This window comes from Sarcophilus harrisii, chromosome 3 (assembly GCF_902635505.1).
Source record: "Sarcophilus harrisii chromosome 3, mSarHar1.11, whole genome shotgun sequence".
Lineage (NCBI taxonomy): Eukaryota > Metazoa > Chordata > Mammalia > Dasyuromorphia > Dasyuridae > Sarcophilus > Sarcophilus harrisii.
Window position 1 is genome coordinate 556,888,234 of NC_045428.1, and position 20,596 is coordinate 556,908,829.

Sequence of the window (20,596 nt, forward strand, 5' to 3'; positions counted from 1 at the left end):
GGAACAGATATAACAGCAATTGAGACAAGAAGATTGAAAAAAAACTTTTGACCTGGGGCAGCTAGGTGACGCAATGGATAGAGCACCAGCCCTGAAGTCAGGAGGACCAAGTTCAAATTTGGTCTCAGACACTTAACACTTCTTAGCTGTGTGACCCTGGGCAAGTCACTTAACCCCAATTGCCTCAGCAGCAGCAGCACACACACACACACACACACACACACACACACAAATTGACCTGGAAAACAAGGTTTAGATGAGTTAAGAATCGTCAGATTTCCTAAAAATCATTTCCCTTGATATCAGATTTTAAGAAAGTCTAAAAGAGCAAAGTAAAAATAGAAAAAAAAAAAAACAGCAGTCAACACCTTAAAGTTGAAAACACCCAGAAATGTGAAAACCAAAATCATTTCCACTTAAAAAATTTTTTTTAAAAAAACTCTACAAGCAGTCAGGATAAAACAGTTCAAAGGCATGCAATCAGAATTACAAAATACTATATTGCAGCTATATAAAGGGAAGGAAATCTAGGAATATAATGTATAAAAAGACTTTCAGACAAAAATAATTTCTTCACTGAATTTTCCTGGTGTTTAGAGATTTTTAATAGAAGAGAGAACTTTAAAACATTCCTGATGAAAAGACCACAGCTGTGAAGAATCTTTGAAGTGAAAATACAGAAGAGAAGAGAAACACAAGGAAGTAAAGTTAAGCTATGTGAAAGTGCCAAATGATGATCTTGTGCTTACATTTGTATTAGAAGGAAAAAAGATGAGTGTCCTTCCAGAATCTTACTATCTTTAAGGTTTACAAAGGCCCTATAGGAAAAAAAAAAAACACAGGGCCTTGGAGATGGTTTTATTCTGTTCTGCTGGTTTTAGGAGAATAAAAAAGTAAAATAGGGAAGAAAAAAAGAAACTTGATATTTCTCCATTTAAGTGAGTCAAAAAAACATGGAGGATGGGATGATGAGAACATTTCTTGAACCTCATCTGAACCAGGCAAAAGAGGATAGAACACATACAGAGAGTGTGGCGTGGAAGTATATTAAACTCAACAAAGAAATAAATAGGGACACAATGAGGAGAGATCAGTGCTTAAGAGGGAGGCTACAGTTTGGAAAGGATGGTCACAAGCAAAGCAAACTTATTATGGAGAGCAGTTAATGAAGTGAGGACTAAAAAGAAAATATAAGAATTAGTGATCACATTGTGGATTGGATGACTGTGAATGAACTCACTCATGAGAGTTAGTGAGTGGCAGAAAACTTTGACAAACCAAAAAAATTGTTCAGAGAAAAGTTACTTAATTAGCAAATCAAACCTTTTCAAAGACCCCATTTGTGATGTCAAAAGAAATTACTTGCCTGATTTAAGTTGCTTATAGTATTTGTAAGCATAAAAAGCCTCAGGCAATAGGAGAAACAGAACTACCTAAAGCTGTTGATATGGTTAAAATATCTGATTTATGTGCAAAAAATTTCTAACAATTTCATCTTTAGAGGATATAGCAGAAAAGCGAATTCTCCATATTTATGAATTAAGAAAATCAAATCTTCCTATTTTGCAATGCAATAAAACATCAGAGAACAGGATCTTAGTTTAAACATAAATTAACGTTTAAATGATGCTAGGGAAGATTTGCTACTTTATAAACTTAATGGTAATCAAAAAATGTTCAACAATATTGATACATTTTTAAATGAAAGCTATATAAGACACACTGTTGAATTCAGTAATGACAATTGATATCAACTAATTGCAGACCTATAAACTAGTTTAAAATATATAACTAGATGTGGTGTTCTTGTTCTTTAAAATATAATAATGATTCTCTCTGGGAGCAGGTTTCTTGGGGAGGTTTTCTGGAGGCAGCCTTCATTTCAGTTAAAAGTAATAATTACTCCAAACGCAGCCAGATGATAAAAGTTCAGATCTTTTATTTCTTATCTCTTTCCTTGGGCCTGGTTAGCTCAGAGGCCTATCTCTCTGCTTGGTTCCAAGAGCTCTTGCAGATTGTCCCTTGCTTCTGCCTCTGCTTTCTTCAGCCTCCAGCCAGCACCTCCTTGCCTGCGGCTGGGCAGCTTTCTGGAGAGCCTTTCAGACCAGCTTGGTCTCAGTGGGGGAAGTGCAGGAGCTCAGCCACCACAGCTGTGTGAGATGAAGTGAATCTAGTTGCGCCTCCAAGAGTGGGCTTCTGCTGAACTGACCGACACTCCCTTCTTCAATCTAATTAAGCTGAACTCTCGACCAAGCCTCTGTCCACTTCTTATATATGATCTCCCAAAGGTTAAACTCCTCCCCTCCGAGGGAGGGATTAAGGGAGGTGTGAATTTGGATATCATACTAAACCATGAAATCTCCCAAATGTGTGAACTCCAATGAGTACTTAAATACTTCTTGCTTATATGAGCTCTCTAAAGGTGTGAACACAAGCATTGTTTCTATCAGTTGTACTTAGTACCTTGTTTCAAATTCTGGCCCATAACATTTCCTCATAGGATCAGATCAATCATACTGAACCAGGCTAAATTAGATAATTATTGTCTCTATCAACTCTAATGACTTAACAGTTTGTAAAGATTCCAACAACTAGAGGCAAATCCAAAATAGTGGGAAGAATAATAATAAACTCTCCCTTCTCTCTCCAACAACAACAAAACCCATCTTCAAAACAGACTTAGAAAATGGAACCAGAATGAATCTTGATCAGGAAAGACAAGAAAAAAAATCAATGAATAATTTTTCAAGCCCTATTGATACAGGGAAACAAACACACAGGAAGGTCAGCTGATGATTGGGATCTGGCTGGGAGCACAGGAGCATCCCAGCACAAGGGCACATGAGTTAGTGCTTAAGAAATATTTCTTGAATTGTTGACAGAGGGAAGTTGTGTGCCAGGACAACATGAGTCCTAGTTCCAGCATAGAGGGTCTTAACCTGGTGTAGAGCCCCAGAAGAGGTGTCAACTGGCAGCTTTGTTGTTTACAAGTCACAGATGCAGGGTGAATTGAGGAGGGGACTTGGATCCCCTGTAAGGATGCCATCTAAGGGTGATATTGCAAGGTAACAAATGGTTGCAGGCATTAGGCAAATTCAAAAGCATGCTGCAACTGTTTTGCTCTGACCCCAGGAAAAGAACAGGAATTCAATTCTACTCAGTCCAGTTTGAAGCCTGCAGCAAAAGAACCAGAGCAAGAATTCCATACTGAAGAGGATCCCAGCTGACTGATAGTGGGTAAGTCCAGCAGCAGTCTATTGGAGCTCCAAATGGACAAGCCCATAGGCTTGTTGCTCAAACCCAGACCAAGAACTTGCAAGCTCAGACCAGGGAGACAGCAATCAGACTTTTCTCTGGATCAGATCACTTTGAGAACACTGAAAACTTTTAGTTCTCCAGTCTGAGCTGCCCTTGAGTCCTGGAATAACATAATAATACCCCAAAGAAAACACATAGGACTAGTCTAAATATTCCTTGCAGAAGTGCATAGAATCTAGCCCTAACATCAAGTCTGAGTCAGGAAGTAGCTTGGAAGAAATGAAAAAACAGAAGAATTTCACCATAAAGAGCATTTATGTGACAGGGATGTTCAGGCCACAAACTCAGGAGAATTGATTTTTCAAAATGAATACAAGCAAAATCTTATAAGAAAGACAGATAGGGCATAAATTTGAATAAAATTCCTAGAAGAGATAAAAACAAGAATTTTTAAAGTTAAAATACTTTTATTAATGAAATGAGAGTGCTAAAGGGAAAAAAAAGGAAAAGAAATGAGAGTGATGGAAGAATGAATTTGAAAGGAATAAAGGTCTTTTCCAGAAGATGTTCGATGGATTCTTTCAACGCCTATTTTACCTTCTGATCTATTACTTCTGGGCAGTTCTCTTTGATGATTTCCTGTAAAATAGTAGCTAGGCTCTTTTTTTCATCATAATTTTCGGGTAGTCCAATGATCCTCAGGTTATCTCTCCTAGATCTATTTTCCAGGTCTATTGTTTTTCCAAGTAAATATTTGACATTTTTTCCCAACCTTTCATTTTTTTTTTTTTTTTTGGTTTTGCTTGACTGATTCTTTCTGTCTCAATGAATCAGTCATTTCTATTTGTTCAGTTCTGATTTTTAGTGAGTTATTTTCTTTTTCTAATTCACAAATTCTGTTTCCCTGCACTTCTTGGGAGTTTTTTACCTTTTCCAATTCACATTTCAGGGAGTTTTTTTCTTTTTCCACTTTATCAAATTTTTCTTTTAGTGAGTTATATGTCTTTTCTGTACTCTCTTGCATAGATAGCTTCTCTTTCCTTTCCCCATTTTTCTTGTAGTTCTCTTTTAAGGTTTTTAATAGTCTCTTCTAGGAGAGCCTTTTGTATTGGGGATCAACAATTGTCTGGAGACTGTCTGCTATTAAGTCTTTTCAGGGTTGAAAAGCTATTCTCTTTCTGTATAGAAACTATCCATCCTCTTTTGATTTTTTTACTTATTTTGTTAAAGCCTGTAGGGTCTGCCTTCAGGGCCAGGAGGTTATCAGCTTCCTCTGCAGAGCAGTGAAAGGTGTATGGATGGGTAGCTGTCCTGCCAGCCAGCTGCAAAAAGCAGCAAGGTACTGGAGTGCTCTGGGAAAGAGTTCCCCACCCGGAAGTAACTCAAGCCTGCAGAGCAGAGCTGGGAAAGTGCCCTGCAAAGAACCTCTGCTGTGAGAGTTTCACTATCCCAAGCCAAATCCCGCCCTGGGGCTGTGGGTATTAACAGTTGAGCAGTGAATGGACTTGCAGGGACAGGAAGTGTCTCTGCCCCGGGAAGCACAGTCTGCTGGGGAAGTTCTATTGCCCCAGGCTGAGCCCTGCACTGTGCCAATTAGAGGCTGCTCAGGCTGTGCCCCCTGCTGTGGGGGTTTGTAACTGCCCCCGCAAAAGCCTCGAACTGCAGGATGTGGCTGCAGGGCTGCGTTACAGTCTGCCTGAGTCACTTCCGGGTCTGAGTGGTTACAGCCAGATCTCGTTAGGTTCTGGCGTTTTTTAGAGTACTCTCTGTTTTAGGCTTTAATTTCTCTGCCAGTTTACTGCTTTGTAATCAGGGCAGAGCAGTTAGCCTATAGCAGAGTCGTCTCTATCACTTCTCTAACCACAGAGATCATCCCGCCCCTGGTCTGCTCAGGAAGCTAGTCTCTCACTGCCTGTGCTAGTCTGTTCCTGGCCCCTCAGGACAAACCTTTCCTGGTGATCTTCCAGATTATCTTCTGCTGGTAAGTTGTAGTGCTTCATGAATTTAAGTAGTGAGGAGCTATTTTTGAGGCTGAATTAAATAATTGGTTATGAGGGGAATGAGAGGAGCTTAGAAAGTCGTGTGTGCCTTCTCCGCAATCTTGGCTCCGCCCCCCTTGAAAAGGAATAAGCAGGTGGGTACAAAAGGTACAAAAAGTTGTCCATGCAACAAACTACCTGAACACTAGAATGGACAAAATAGAAGATAATGATTCTGAGACCAAAAAAAGTATTAAAAACAAAGCCAAAAAAATTTTAAAATAAAGAAAATTCAAGGTACCTTATAGCAAAAACACTTGATATGGAAGATAGTGCAATGTTTCTTAATTTTGTTCTTCAATCTATCTGAAAGCCTTGGCCAAAAAAAGAATCTAGACATTTATCTTGAGAAATTTTAAAAGAAAACTGCCTAGACAGATTAGAACCAGAGGGGGAAATGGAAACAGAAAGAATCTATTGATCACCTCCTGAAAAAAAAATCCCAAAATGAAACCTCCCAAGAACGTTAAAATCCAAAATTTCTAGGTCAAAGAAAATAAAAATAGTGCAAGCAGATAGAAAGATATGAACCAAAAAAGCCACAATCAGTATCATGTGACACCAAGAATAACTTATCCAGGAAAACTGAGTATAATCTAACAGGGGAAAAAACGAATTCTTACTGAAACAGAGGACTTCCAAACATTCCTGATGAAAAGACTAGAGTTGTGTTAAAATTTTTAAGTATAAACACACGTAAATGTAAATATGAATAAACATTGCTAAGGGATGAGACAAGGATAAACTGTTTATAGGAGATGTCTCCCCTCAGAACCCTAACTAGCATCATCAGGGTTCAGAGAGGGAGTCCAGTTAGACAAGGCCTGGGAATGACAGTTATGTCTTGATCTTAAAAGAAAACTGGAAAGAGAAAGAAGAGGAATACAATGCGGGAAAGGGGAGAAGGAAAGGCAGGTTAGGGAAAATAATTTCACATAATCAGTTGTGCAAGTAGAAATCTACTTCTATAGATTTCTGTACAATGGGTCAGCTAGATGGCACAGTGGATATAGCACCAGCCCTGAAGTCAGGAGGACCAGAGTTCCAATCTGACCTCAGACACTTAACACTTCCTAGCTGTGGGACCCTGGGCAAGTCATTTAACTAACCCAGTTGTCTCAGCAAGGAAAAAAATAGATTTCTATACAGTGAGGAAGGTTGACAAGCAGGTGACTTGAATCTAATTCTCTTTTTAGCTAATCAAGGGAGGGAAGAATACATGTACACACAGTTGAATACACTCAGGAAAATAAGATGGAAAGGGAGAAAGGAATTAAAGGAAGAGTAGATTAAGGGAAGTTAGTCATGAGCAAAACAAATTCTAAATACAGATGTACATAAAGATAGCTTTTTTGTGGTAGAAAAACTTTGAAACTAAGAAGACATTCAGTGATTGGGAAGCAACCAAACAACAGTATATAAATATGGTAAAATACTATTGTGCTATAAGAAATGAAGAAGGAAATGATTTCAGAGAAACTTGGTAAGACATGTATGAAGTGATAGAAGAGTGAAGTGAGCAGAGAAGAATTTATACAATGACAAACAATATGGTAACAAATTTTGAAAGATTTGGGAACTCTGATCAGTGTAATCATCAACAACCATTTATTTCTTGATAGAGAGGTAAAGGACCCAAATTGCAGAATGAAGTGTGTGTGTGTGTGTGTGTGTGTGTGTGTGTGTGTGTATGTGTATGTGTGATGGCCAATGCAGAAATTTGTTTTGCTTTACTACACACATTTACACATTTTTCAAATGGGGACAGGAAAGAATAGGAGGAAGAGAAGGCAGATTTTTTCTAATAGAAAAATGTAATTAAAATTACATTGCATGTAATTAACCCATATATAATTTGCATACATTGCAAGCTTCATAAACAATTATTATGAAATATAAGTGAAATCTACAGATCATTTTTTTTGTTATACGAATAATCAATTTTTGGCATTAAATAATATTTTATATTTTTCCAGTTACATGTAAAAATAATTTTGAACATTCATTTAAAAAGATTTTTATGTTTCAGATTTTCTCTCTCCCTTCTTATATCTCCCCCTCTTTGAGACAATGAGCAATTGGGTATAGGTTATACGTGTACAATAATATGAAAAACATTATTATATTAGTCATGTTATGAAAGAAGACAGAGCAAAAAAGGGAAAACACAAAAAAATACAAAAAGTTAAAATAATGTACTTTGAATCTGCTTTCGGACTCCATCAATTCTTTCCCTGGAGGTGGATAGCATTTTTCATCATGAATTCATTGGAATTGTCTAGGATCATTGTACTGCTAAGAGTAGTTAAGTCATTCACAGTTGATCATCATATAAAACTCTATACAGTGCTCTCCTCATACCAATCATTGCACTCTGCATCAGTTTGCCAAAGTCTTTTCAAGTTTTTCTGAAATCACCCTGTATCATTTTTTGGTGGGGAATGGGGGGCTGGGATTGTGACTTGCCCAGGGTCACACAGCTAGAAAGTGTTAAGTGTCTGAAATTAGATTTGAACTAGGGTCCTCCTAATTTCAGAGCTGGTATTCTATCCACTGCACCACCTAGCTGCCTCCATCTGCATCATTTCTTAAAGCACAATAGAATTTCTTTACAATCATACCACCTTGTTCAACCATTCCCTAATTGATGGGAATATCTTCAATTTCCAATTCTTTGCCACTATAAAAAGAATTGCTGTTAATTTTGTGCAGGTAGGTCCTTCCCCCTTCCCCTTTTTTTATTTATCTCTTTGGGATAGACTTAGTAGTTCTGGATCAAAGAGGAGGCACAGTTTTATATGCCTTTGGGCATATAATTGGGCTTTCTAATTGCTTTACCAACTTAACTTTTAAAAAATCCACCAGAAAAAGAATTGCATTTTGCAAAATTGTGTGATGATATGAAGACATTTCTAAAGTATTGTGGAACACACTGACATTATAATGACAAGTACTTTTGTTTTTGGCAAGCACTTCTAAGGAAATTCAAGTTAAAAGAAGAAACTCACTTTTTGGGTGATGAGATGAAGCAAATTCATTTTATGACAAAGTACCTCTTAAAAATTTTCACCAAAAAAATCTCAGTCATTACATTAATATTAGTTACTGTTGAGAGACTGCATGGTGAGGTGACTAGAGAACCAGCCTCAAAATGAGGAAAACCTGAAATCAATTCCTGTTTAAGTCAGGTAGGTTTTATAACCCTGGGCAAACTACAACTTCTTGGTACTTTTCTTTACAGAAGAGTTCTCTGTAACAATTAAATCATAGATCCAGGCCCTTTATTATTATTTTTATATTATAAATATCAAGCTATGCAGGATTTTTTTGATCAATTATTTTGTTGCATGTCATAAATTCTTAATATTATGTGAAAATGAATGAAAATTACATTTGTTTTTATTAAAAAGTGCACAGCATATTTTTAAAAATTTATTTTTTAAAAATAAAATTTTAAAATAACTACACAAAGTTCAGAAATCACCATATAAGCTCTTAGCCAATAGTTGATGAATTTTGTTTTGTTGAATACATGGTGTTAGCTCAATCTGAAGAAAAGCAATTGTACTCTTTTGCACTATTAGTTATTATTTCAAGTGTTATTTCTCTTCATCTAGAATTTGAGTGCCTTAAGGAGAGAGACTATGTTATTAAACTCTTTGTATCCCTTGACACCTACCCAAGTTCTCTGTTTGAAGAAGTTGTGCCTGGCTGAATGCCATCCCACACCCTCTTCATCCTGGCAGCTGGTTTTATTTCAGTTTTACCCACAGGCTCAGGCCTGCTCTAGATTGGATATCATTCCTAGCCTTGGCTTGTGGACTCGGCATCCAATTAGTCTTGCTGCTCGTTCCTGCTTTAAAAGTTGGTTTTACACTTACTGAGTTCCCTAATTTATGCCATCCTTCTGGCTTTAAGCCTAACATCAAAAAAAAAAAAAAAAAAAAAAAAAAAAAAAAAAAAAAAAAAAAAAGAACTAAGCTCTTGGCAACCAACTGTTTCCATCACTTCCAGGGAAATAGAATGAGAAGACATGGAAGCAGTGACAGATTTTATATTTTTGGACTCAAAGTCACTGCAGACAGCAACTGCAGCCATCAAATTAAGACACTTGTCTTTTGAAAGGAAAACTATGGCAAATCTGGGAAGCATATTAAAAAGCAGAGATGTCACTCTGCCAACAAAGGTATAGTCATTAGTATAGTTAAAGCTAAGATTTTACCTTAGTGCAAAGAAATATATGGCTATGAAAGCTAGACTAAGTAAAAGGAAAACTGAGAACTATAGAATATAGACCTTTGTATTGTGGTGCTAGAAAAGACTTTTGAGAGTCCCTTGGGTAGCAAGGAGTTCAAGTTAATCATTATTTAAAGAAATTTATTCAGACTATTCATTAGAAAGTCAAATACTGAAGATAAAATGTAAATACTTTGACCACCTAATGAGAAGATAGGATTCACAGGAAAAGACCCTGATATTGAGAAAGAATGAAAGAAAAGGGGATGGCAGAGAATGAAATGAATAGATACATAATATGGAAGCAATACAAGACCTTGGACAGACTTCAGGAGATAATCAAGGATAGAAGAACCTGCCTTTTTATAGCCCATACAGTCTTAGGGTCACAAAGACTTAGACATGAATGAACAACTGAATGATCTAAGCCATAATTCCCTCTGCCACACATACGCTGAGACTGAATTCTAATAAAGTTTTTTTTTTTATTTATTTAAAGGATCTCTATGTATTAGAAATTTGTCTCTGCCTCTTGGTCCCAATAGAATCTAAGTTTGCATTCTTATTGTAAAATCCTGAGACAAAGAATCACCTCTATGAGGCCTTCAATTTCTTATTTGAAGAGGCAACCCAAATTCATTTTCTTGTCACTAGCTATTCAATTTAAGAAGCAGATTTCTCTGGGAATACTCACATTATATTGATTAGCTAGTATCCTATAAGTTATAATTATTCCTTGTTTTCTTTTGCTTTTATCTCTCCAAACCAACCAAAAGGGTCTCTTCCTTCCCCTCCCCAATAAAGACTTACAGACAAGGGTCTCTCTGAGCCAAACCCTTTGCATCTGGCATCATAGACAATACTATCCACATCCTTAATCCCATACTCTCATTCCCCTTATTTACTGAACTCAAAAATCTCAGAATGAAGATCTGAAAGTGGAAGTAGCAGATAATTCTTTGTTCCCTACCACTCACTATCCTGGAACTCCTGGAAAGGAGGAGGCATCTCATAACACATACCAGGGTTAGGAGTTTTATTGTATATAAAAAAAGGAAAGCTGGGGACCACTCCAGAACTATCCAATTCATCTCCCAATCACTCCAATTCAGGTGTTGATTGGAAGAATGGGTGCATCTTATTCCCATCTCTAAGCTCCTGAAGCCTCTGTTGACTGTACTTCACATCCTTTAACAAATCTTTTTTGTCCATATTAGTCTTGTACAGGGACCTTTTCCTTTCTAATACAAATGTTGAGAGGTAACTTAACATAATCATTCATTTAGAGGAGCCTTTACCACCAGATAGGAAGTCACTTTGTCATCAGCTGCAGTTGAGTCGCTCTAATTTAATGGATTCCACCTGGAGATAAGCCACTTTTGTTTTCAGTAAATGGAATGGCAATTACCAGTTTTCAGCCTTCACTCTTATGAAGTAAAGTCCATTTGTGCTAAAAGTATTTCTGTAAATGTTCAACCAGTTTGTCATGTGCCTTGGAAACAGCTGTCAATTCTCTTCTTCTAGATTGACAAAGAAGCTTTTTTATAACTACCCTGGAGGGACAAACCTAATGTTTTATAAACATACAGGTTTTTGTTTGGACATTTATTATTATCATTATCATATAATACATTCTTCTCAAAGCCACACCATTTGTTTTTATTATACCATATTTTGAATTATTTATGCCTCTACCTTCACTCTTCCCCATGGATAATTGAGAGTAAACTAATCATTCTGCATCTAGAATCATAAAATCTGAAGCTCAGAGGTTATCCAATACAGGACCCTCCTGTAAAAGAAAAGGAACTCAGGAAGAATAATACATTGCCCAACACCATACAGGAAAGATTTAAATGCCACCCTCTAAATAATGAGCCAGTGATTTCTTCCCCTATAGCATCTTATCATCTTTGGGCTTTTTCATGTTTTTAGATCCAACCTACCAGTTTCTAAAGTCCTTGAGGTCCAAGCTGGTATCTCCCTCATCCTTGACACCTCTTCTTGTCACTCCTGCTCATCAGACTGGGAATTCCCTGAAGCTTGGAGGCAGTAGGGTGTCTATCATGGAAAGGAAGCTAGATTTAGGATTAGAAGTGCTAAACTGGAATCTATGTAACCATGGACAAGTCATGTAACATCCCAGTGCTACAGTGTCCTCCTTAGTAAAATGAAGTTTAATTCAGTGCAACAAATTTTCATTCAGTTTCTAGCTGTGAGAAAGTCCCTATCTGCCAGAAGAGGCTCCAAAAAGATGTGAAAGTAGATAAGTTCTGTTCCTTCTCTCACAGAAAAGATTGAGATACACTTTATGCTTCTAAAAAGATAAGCTAATATAGGTTGCTGCTGCCCTTGAGAGTTTAGTAGGAGGATAGGACACAGATGGACAGATAACATGTATTCTTGTGTATCACAGGCAAACCTGTTAGGGAAGTATAATAAGTAAAGGGTTGTGTGAGGTCTGAAGGAGAAAAGGAGGCGGATCTAATCAGGCAATGTAATACAGCTAAATTTGAAGCCAAAGGACAAGAGTTCATCTCCCTGCTCTAACTTGAGTGAGTGAGTCATCTCTGAGTTCATCTGTAAAATGAGGGGGTTGGAGTAGATGGCCTCAGAGGTTCCTTCCAGTTCTAGATCCAGAATCACTAGCTTAAGCAGTAAAGCACCCTGAAAAGAAGGCAGCTAAGTCCATCTGAGCTCAAGAGCTCAAAGTACCCTGAACCTAGGAGACTTGGGAATAGCATCCCATACCATCAGATGCTTCTAGCCCAGCCCCCATAGCCATCACCAGTGGGAGAAATCATCATGGAGAGGAAGGCTAAGCTTCTTTATCACCACCAGCACCACCAACTGCCGACCAACTGCCACCAATTGTTCTAAAGGCACAGGAACCCTGAGAGTGGCAGCAGCTCCTAGACCCCCAGCCCTCCAACCCCATCGCCATCATTCAAGGAAAGCAGCTCCTGTGTAGGAGGGACTACTAAAAAACAACTACCAACCACTAATTACCAACCAAGGCAAAGGAGAAAGGTACACTGATGGACAGTAGCAGGCAGCATGTACATGTCAGGAAAGTCAGACCACGACCACCACTTTGACTAGCATCTTCCCTCAAATCCTGATGGAGTCAGCTCAGGACACGAACCATGAGGATAGTAATGCTTTTAGCCACGATCTTGGGAAACCACCTTATGGAACTGCTGGGAACTCAGAAAAGAAAACTTTCCACCACAGACCTTGACGTTGTCAAATGGTTCGGCATCAGAAACTGATATGATCTTGTCGGTGGAAATGACATTAAAGAAAAAGTATCTCCATCTGCTTTGTCTCTGCATCCATGGAACTTTTCCATCTGACTTGCCCCTGAAACCTTCCATATGTGTTATCTTCCTCTTTAGGATGTGAGCTCCTTGAGAGCAGGGACTGTCCTCTCTTTGTATTCCCAGTTTTAGCATAGTACTTACAGTAAATGCTTAATAAATACTTCATTCATTCCTCCCTGAGGTCCCCTCTAGCTCAAATATTCTGAATCCTAGGATTCCATTTTCTCACAATGCGCAGCACAGGTCTTGCATCCTTACTCCTTATTAATAAATGATCTTAATTAGGAAATGGGGTTATCTGGTCCCAACTCTGTAGCAGAAACTATCCCAAAGTCTTAAACCAGATTTGCTCCCCTCATAACAAAATAAAAGAAGGCAAAAAGGAAAAATGATAAATGTTGGAGGGTCTGCAGGAAAACATACACGTGGACTATTCATGGGTCTGTGAACTATGTGAAAGAGCCCCTTGGAGAGCAATCCGTAGTTATTCCCCAAAAGCTATTAAATTGTTCATTCCCTTTTACCCAATGCTCTCTACCCCAAAGAGACCAAATAAAGACAGGAAAATCCACACGGACAAAAATAAAGCAGCTTTTTGTGGGGGCAAAGAGGTGATGTCCACCAGTTGAAGAATGGCTGAGTAAATTGGCATATGAATGTGAAGGAATACTATTGTGCTATAAGAAATTATGAAGGGGGTAAGAGTTTTAGAAAAAAATTGGTAGACTTGCATGAAGTCAAGTGAGCAGAATGAAGAGAACAATTTATACAATAATAGTAATATTGTAAAGAAAATCAACTTTTAAAAAATTAACTTTGAAAGACTTAGTAACTCTAACATAATGACCTACCACAGTTCCAAAGGATATTTCCCTCTTTAAAAGAATATTTTAGTTTTCCCTCATTTCATGTAAAAGCAATTTAAAAAACCTTTTTAAATTTTGGTGTTCCAAATGCTCTTCCTCTCCCCTTACACCCTCTTTTCCTGGCATAGTAGACAATTTGATGTAGATTATTCATGTACAATCATGCAAAACATTTCCATATTAGTCATGTTGTAAAAGAAAACTCAGACCAAAACAAAATAACAAAAGCACCTGTGAATAAAATAAAGTGGAAAATAGCAATCTTAAATTTGCAGTCAGATGTCATCAATTTTTTCTCTCGAGGTAAATAGTATTTTCATCATGGATCCTTTGGGATTGTCTTGGATCATTGTATTTCTAAGAATAGCTAAGTCATTCACAATTGTAAGTATGTTAGTCCTGTTCATGAGCCTTTTCCTCTCTAGTTCAAATGCTGAGAGGTAACTTAGTTCATTTGGAGGAACCTTGCAACCAAATAGGAAGTCACTTTGAATATTATATTTTCTGTTCAATATTCTCCCAACTTTACTTTGCATGAGATGTTCATGTAAGGCTTTCCATTACTTATAGCAAAATAATATTTTAACATTTAGAAATGTTATCCTCATTTCATGGATATTCCCTCAACTTCCAATTCTTTGCCACCACAAAAAAAAGCTGCTATAAATGTTTTTGTACAAATAGGTCCACTCTCCTCCCCCCTCCCCCCACCTTAAAAATTCTTTTTGACTAGGAAAACATTTTTACATCCAAAGGATCTAATAAAGTCCTCATTTCTAAAACATGTAGAGAATTGACTCAAATTTATAATAGTTCAAGCCATCTTCCAATTGATAAATGGTCAAAGGATATGAACAATTTTCAGATGAAGAAATTGAAACTATTTGTAGCCACATTAAAAGGTGCTCCAAATCACTATTGATCAGAGAAATGCAAATTAAGACAACTCTGAGATACCACTACATACCTGTCAGATTGGCTAAGATGACAGGAAAATATAATGATGATTGTTGGAGGGGATATGGGAAAACCGGGACACTGATACATTGTTGGTGGAATTGTGAACAAATCCAACCCATTTTGGAGAGCAATCTGGAACTATGCTCAAAAAGTTATCAAACTGTGCATACCCTTTGATCCAGCAGTTGACTATTGGACTTATATCCCAAAGAGATCCTAAAGGAGAGAAAGGGACCCACATGTGCAAAAATGTTTGTGGCAGACCTCTTTGTAGTGGAAATTGAGTGGATACCCATCAATTGGAGAATGGCTAAATAAATTGTGGTATATGAATGTTATGGAATATTATTGTTCTGTAAAAAATGACCAGCAGAATGATTTCAAAGAGGCCTGGAGAGACTTACATGAACTGATGCTGAGTGAAATGAGCAGAATCAGGAGATCATCATACATGACAACAACAAGACTATACAATGATCAATTTTGTTGGACATAGCTCTCCAATATTGAGATGATTCAAACCAGTTCCATTTGTTCAATGGTGAAGAGAGTCATCTATACCCACAGAGAGAACAATGGGAACAAAGTGTTTAATATAACATAGCATTCTTTCTCATTCTCTCTATTGTTATTTGTTTGTATTGTGTTTTCTTTCTCAGTGAATTTTCTTTCTTGATCTGATTTTTCTTATGCAACAATATAATTGTATAAAAATGTATACATAGATTGAATCTAACCTGTATTTCAACATATTTAACATGTATTGGACTACCTGCCAATTAGGGGTGGGGGTGGGGGAAAGGAGGAAAAAATTTGCAACAAAAGGTTATGCAAAGGTCAATGTTGGAAAAATTACTCATGCATATGTTTTGTAAATAAAAAGCTTCAATAAAAAATTAAAAAAACCTTAAAAAAAATTCTTTTTGGGATACAGACTTAGCAGCGGTATTGGCAGATCAAAGAGTATACACAGTTTTATAGCCTTCTCGGCAGAGTTCCAAATTGATCTCCAGAATGTTGGGATCAGTTCACAATTCATTTTACATTTCATAATGTCTTTGTCTCTTGTCATAAATTAGCCCTTATCAATAGATCTGACATTTAATCCATTTCAAGCTCCCCTAGTTTGTTTTTGGTATCACCCTTTATGTCTAAATCATGTACACATTTTGACCTTATCTTGGCATATGTTATAAGATATTGGTCTGTATCTAATTACTATCATACTGTCTTCTAGTTTTCTCAGAAGTTTTTGTCCCAAAAGCTTGTGCTTTGGGGTTGCTGTGGCCATATGCTATTGTATATTGTGAAGCTAATCTGTTTCACTGATACACTACTCTATTTCTTAGCTAGTATCAAAATGTTTTTATGGTGACTGCTTTATAATAGAGCTTGAGATTTGGTGCAATTAGGTGACCTTCCTTCACATTTTTTTTCATTAATTCCCTGAATATTCTTGACTTCTTGTTCTTCTGGATGAATTTTGTTAATTTTTTTCTAATTCTATAAAATAATTATTTGGTACTTTGATTAGTATGGCACAAAAGAGGTAAATTAATTTAGGTAGAATTGCCATTTTTGTTATATTAGTTTGGCTTATCCATGAGCAATTTATATTTTTCCAGTTGTTTAGTTTTGACTTTTTGTGGGAAAAGTGTTTTATAATTGTATTCATATGGTTTCATGATGAAATCATGATGAAACTTGCTTTCCACCTCCAGTCTGATGGACTCAGAGTGCAGATCGAAACATTTTCTTCTTTTTCTGTTCTTTCTCTTTTGGCAATATGTGAATTTATTTTTTATTACTAATAAATATTTATAATAGGTTTAGTTTCTCTTGCTTCTCAGTGGAGGAGGGAAGAAAGTGGAAAAGAGAAAATTCAGAACTGAAAATAATATATTTAATTTAAAAAGTTAAGCAAAAGCAACTGGTGACTATATCTATGTTTGCAACATTTTACTTTAGTAGTCTCCTGCCCGTCTGTCCAGAGGAGGTAGGTATCTCACTATCTATTCTTTGAGACCATTATTAATTTTTCAGTTGCTCAAAGTTCAACTTCCTTTCAGTGATCTTTCATCATCTGTATGTGTACAAACACATACACACACACATACACCCAGGTATATATATGTACTTACGTATAAAAACAATGTTTAACCTTTGTTTTTTAACATTTTTGAGTTCCACATTTTGTCTTCTCCCTTTTTCCCTCCCCCTTCACTGAGAAGGCAAGCAATTTGATTAAGGTTATATATGTACAATCATGCAAAATGCAATAGTTCATTGTCATGTTGTGAAAGAAAATACAGATCAAAAGAAAAGAGAAAGAAAGAAAGCAGTAAGCTTTGATTTGCATTCGGATTCCATCAGTTCTTTCTCCAGAGGTAGGTAGCATTTTTTCATCTAGCTCTTTCATAATTGTCTTGGAATCTCGGTGATTTTTTCATTTACATTGCTACAGTCCTTTTATATATATGACATTTTATGTATACTGTGTGTGACATGTGGGGTGCTGTAACAGTGGCAGAAGTCCAAATTTGTTTTTAAGCTGGCTTAAGTTTTAAGAAAGGCCACATGTCACCATATTATTTATCAAGAGGGTATAATATCTGAGTTGCTCACCAGGCAGTACTGTCTTTTTGAACCCTTAGCTTTGTAGTCATCTTCCTTCTTTTTTGAAATGTGAGTGGTCAAAAGACCTCCACAGGGATGTGCTCTTGTCTACTAAAGAGTAATACCCGAAGACACTTAAATTATTGCGCATCTTCATTCACCCCATTCCCACCTTCTCATCTCTCTCCCTGGCTACATGATCGCAGTGGTTTGAAAGCAGTGATACTGAACAATTAAAATCCAAGAGACAGATAGGTTCAGAATTTAGCTAAGAAGGAATGTTTTGGAATGCTGTTCAAAATGTTAAAAACAAAACAACTTGAAATCTGAACACTCTACAAATCCTTCACTCTCTCTTCCACTCTGGAATTCCTCTTGGTCAACAATCCCCAATATTTTCAGGACAGTTACTAAATCTACTGTGATCACATAATTTATTGAATATAACAAAAATGAAAGAATAGAGGTTAAGTTCTCTTACATAACGACAATCAAAGTTAATATACAGTCCTTTAAAAATTAGCAGAGAACTACATAGAGCAATTTACTTCTAGTTATCTCCTCAAATCTCTTCCAGTTTGCCCTCTTAGGATGAAGGGAAGTTTCTGAAGCTCCATCTAGAAGTCATGGAAAGGGGGATAAATTATCAAGACCACCTAATTCTGGGAGAGGGTGGAAAGATGAGAGACAGAGAGAGACCCAGAAAGAGACACACAGAGAGAGACAGAAGCCAATACAGACAGAGACAGCCTGAAACAGAGACACAGAGACAGACACACACAGCAAGGCAGAGACAAATTGAGATGGAGACAGACAGAGACAGGCAGAAACAGACTGAGATGGAGACAAAGAGAGACAGAAACACAGAGACAGAGAACTCTCTTCTCCTCTAGCTCACCAGCTAATGGAATTTATTGTCAATAGCTTACTCCTGACTGCACTAGTTTTATCTCTGCTCTAAGATATGGCTTTTGTCTCTAAGTCTGATCTCTGTCATCCTGGTTTGACGAATTTCTTCCCAAAGCCACATTGACTATAATGCTAGAGGGGCCCAGGCCACCTCTTCACCTCATGGAAACATGTAGTCTTAGTTTAAGCAATGACTACAACTGTTTGCTCTCTGAGGCCTGCATGTTGGGCATCAAGAGCAACAGAAGGAAACAGAGGGAGACAATTCTGGATAACAGTCCCTGAATCACATTCCCTTTATCCTATTGAATGACTTCCTGTCCCTTGTAGATGCATACCTCTATTTCTCTTTCCCCAGTTTCCTTTTGAAGAAGTGAGGGGTGAGATCTCCAGGCTAGATGTCTTCCCAAACATGGCCCTAGAATAAATCATTTAAAAGAGGTAAAGTGGTATGGAGACATATATGAAATAAGAACCAGAAAGATCTCAATCTCTATGTACATATATATTTCATCATTTCCTATAAATCTTACTATGTTTCTCTAAATTTGTTTTTACTGATTTGTCATTTATTACTATTGATGATGCTATTCTCCTATTTTAACATACCACAGTTTGTTTAGTCATTTACCCAATCCATAGGCATCCACTTTGTTTCTATCTCTTTGCTATTGCAAAATCTGCTTTGATATTTTGGAATACATATAGAACTTTGTTTTTGTCTTATATCTCTGGAAACAGTCGATGAGACCATGCCCAAGAATTCTTATATATTCATCATATTTAAATGTGTATTTTCTTTGTGTATGTAATTTAGCTTTCCCATTAGACTTTGAGCATCCTAAAGTAAGGGACCACATTTATTTTTCTTTGCATTTTTCTACCTTGCCTATCATAGAGTGAGTGCTCAATATAGTTTTATGTTTAATTCCCACTTCCCCTCTAGGAATCCTCCCCAAGCTGATCAGAGAAAAAAAACAAAACAAAACCAAGACCAAACCAACTGATAGATGAGCATTCCTGATAGGAGCCCTAATGTCAAAATAATTTACTTGTTCCTACACTCTCCTGGAAAAACTAGATAGCTGAAACCCAGAAGCAAAAATGAAAGGTAGGAGGTGGAGTCTGGATATTACCTTTGTTCCAAACTCACTATGTAACCTTAGATCTTTGTATCCCCAGGACCTAGTAGAGGTGCTTGGCACATGAGAATCACTGATTAAATGCTTGTTTGACTATTGGAGACATGACATTGTCAACTTTCTCTCTGGGTCTTAATTTCTTCCAATGTAAAATGAATGAGTTAATAGCTAATATTTCTGTTTGTGGCAGACCTTTTTGTGGTGTCAAGAAACCGAAAACTGAGTGGATACCCATCAGTTGGAGAATGGCTGAATAAGTTACGATATATGAATGTTATAGAATATTATTGCTCTATAAGAAACAATCAGCAGGATGGTTTCAAAAAGGCCTGGAGAGACTTGCATGAACTGATGCTGAGGGAAATGAGCAAAAGCAGGAGATCATTGTACATGGCAACAGCAAGATTATATGATGATCAATTCTCATGGATGTGGCTCTTTTCAATGATGAGAGAATTCAGACCAGTTCTAATGCTCTTGTGGTGAAGAGAGCCATCTACACCCATAGAGAGGGCTATGGGAACTGAGTGTGGACCACAACATAGCATTTTCACTCTTTTTGTTGTTTGCTTGCATTTTATTTTCTTTCTCATTTTTTTCTTTTTGATCTGATTTTTCTTGTGCAGCATGATAATTGTAAAAATATGTATAGAAGAATTGCATATGCTTAACATATATTGGATTACTTGCTGTCCAGGGGAAGGAGTAGAGGGAATGAGGGGAAAAAACTGGAACACAAGGTTTTGCAAGGGTGAATGTTGAAAATTATCCATGCACATATTTTGAAAATAAAAAGCCTTAATAAAAATAGCTAATGTTTCTTCTAGCTCTAACAGCACTTAGCACAGTGATAAGTACATAATAAATAAATGCTTGATATTAAGTGCTAGTTGACTATCATTCCTGGAATCAAAATTACAGAATTACAATTCCTGCAATAGGAAGAATCTCAGAGGCCATCTTGTTAAATTAGTCCCTGACCAAGAAGTCATCCTTTCCATAAGGCCTCCCTTGCAGGCTTTGAAGACTTGTAGTCACAGGATTCTCAAAGCAGACCATGACATCAGGGAGGTAATACTATGACATGCAAGTGAATTATATTTAAGTGAGAATGGACTGTGCAAAGTCATTTGCCTCACTCTCCCCTCCAGAGGCATCTGAGTCCAGTGGCCAGATATAGATCAAGATGACTGGAGATGGTACTGGATGCAATGGGAGACCTTGGCCTTTTTAAGCTAAGGGCTTCA

General features: G+C 37.0%; 1 long non-coding RNA gene across 1 annotated transcript in view; it reads right to left on the bottom strand.

Moving 5' to 3' along the window:
- The window catches only part of LOC111719886, a 24,263-nt gene extending 11,809 nt beyond the window's left edge, over positions 1-12,454 (bottom strand). Inside the window, exons 1-2 of the long non-coding RNA XR_004233351.1 lie at positions 12,285-12,454; positions 11,480-11,594 (exon numbers count right to left, since the gene is read on the bottom strand). This is a non-coding gene — a long non-coding RNA (uncharacterized LOC111719886). The remainder of the gene's footprint in view (positions 1-11,479; positions 11,595-12,284) is intronic.
- Positions 12,455-20,596: the final 8,142 nt, after the last annotated feature.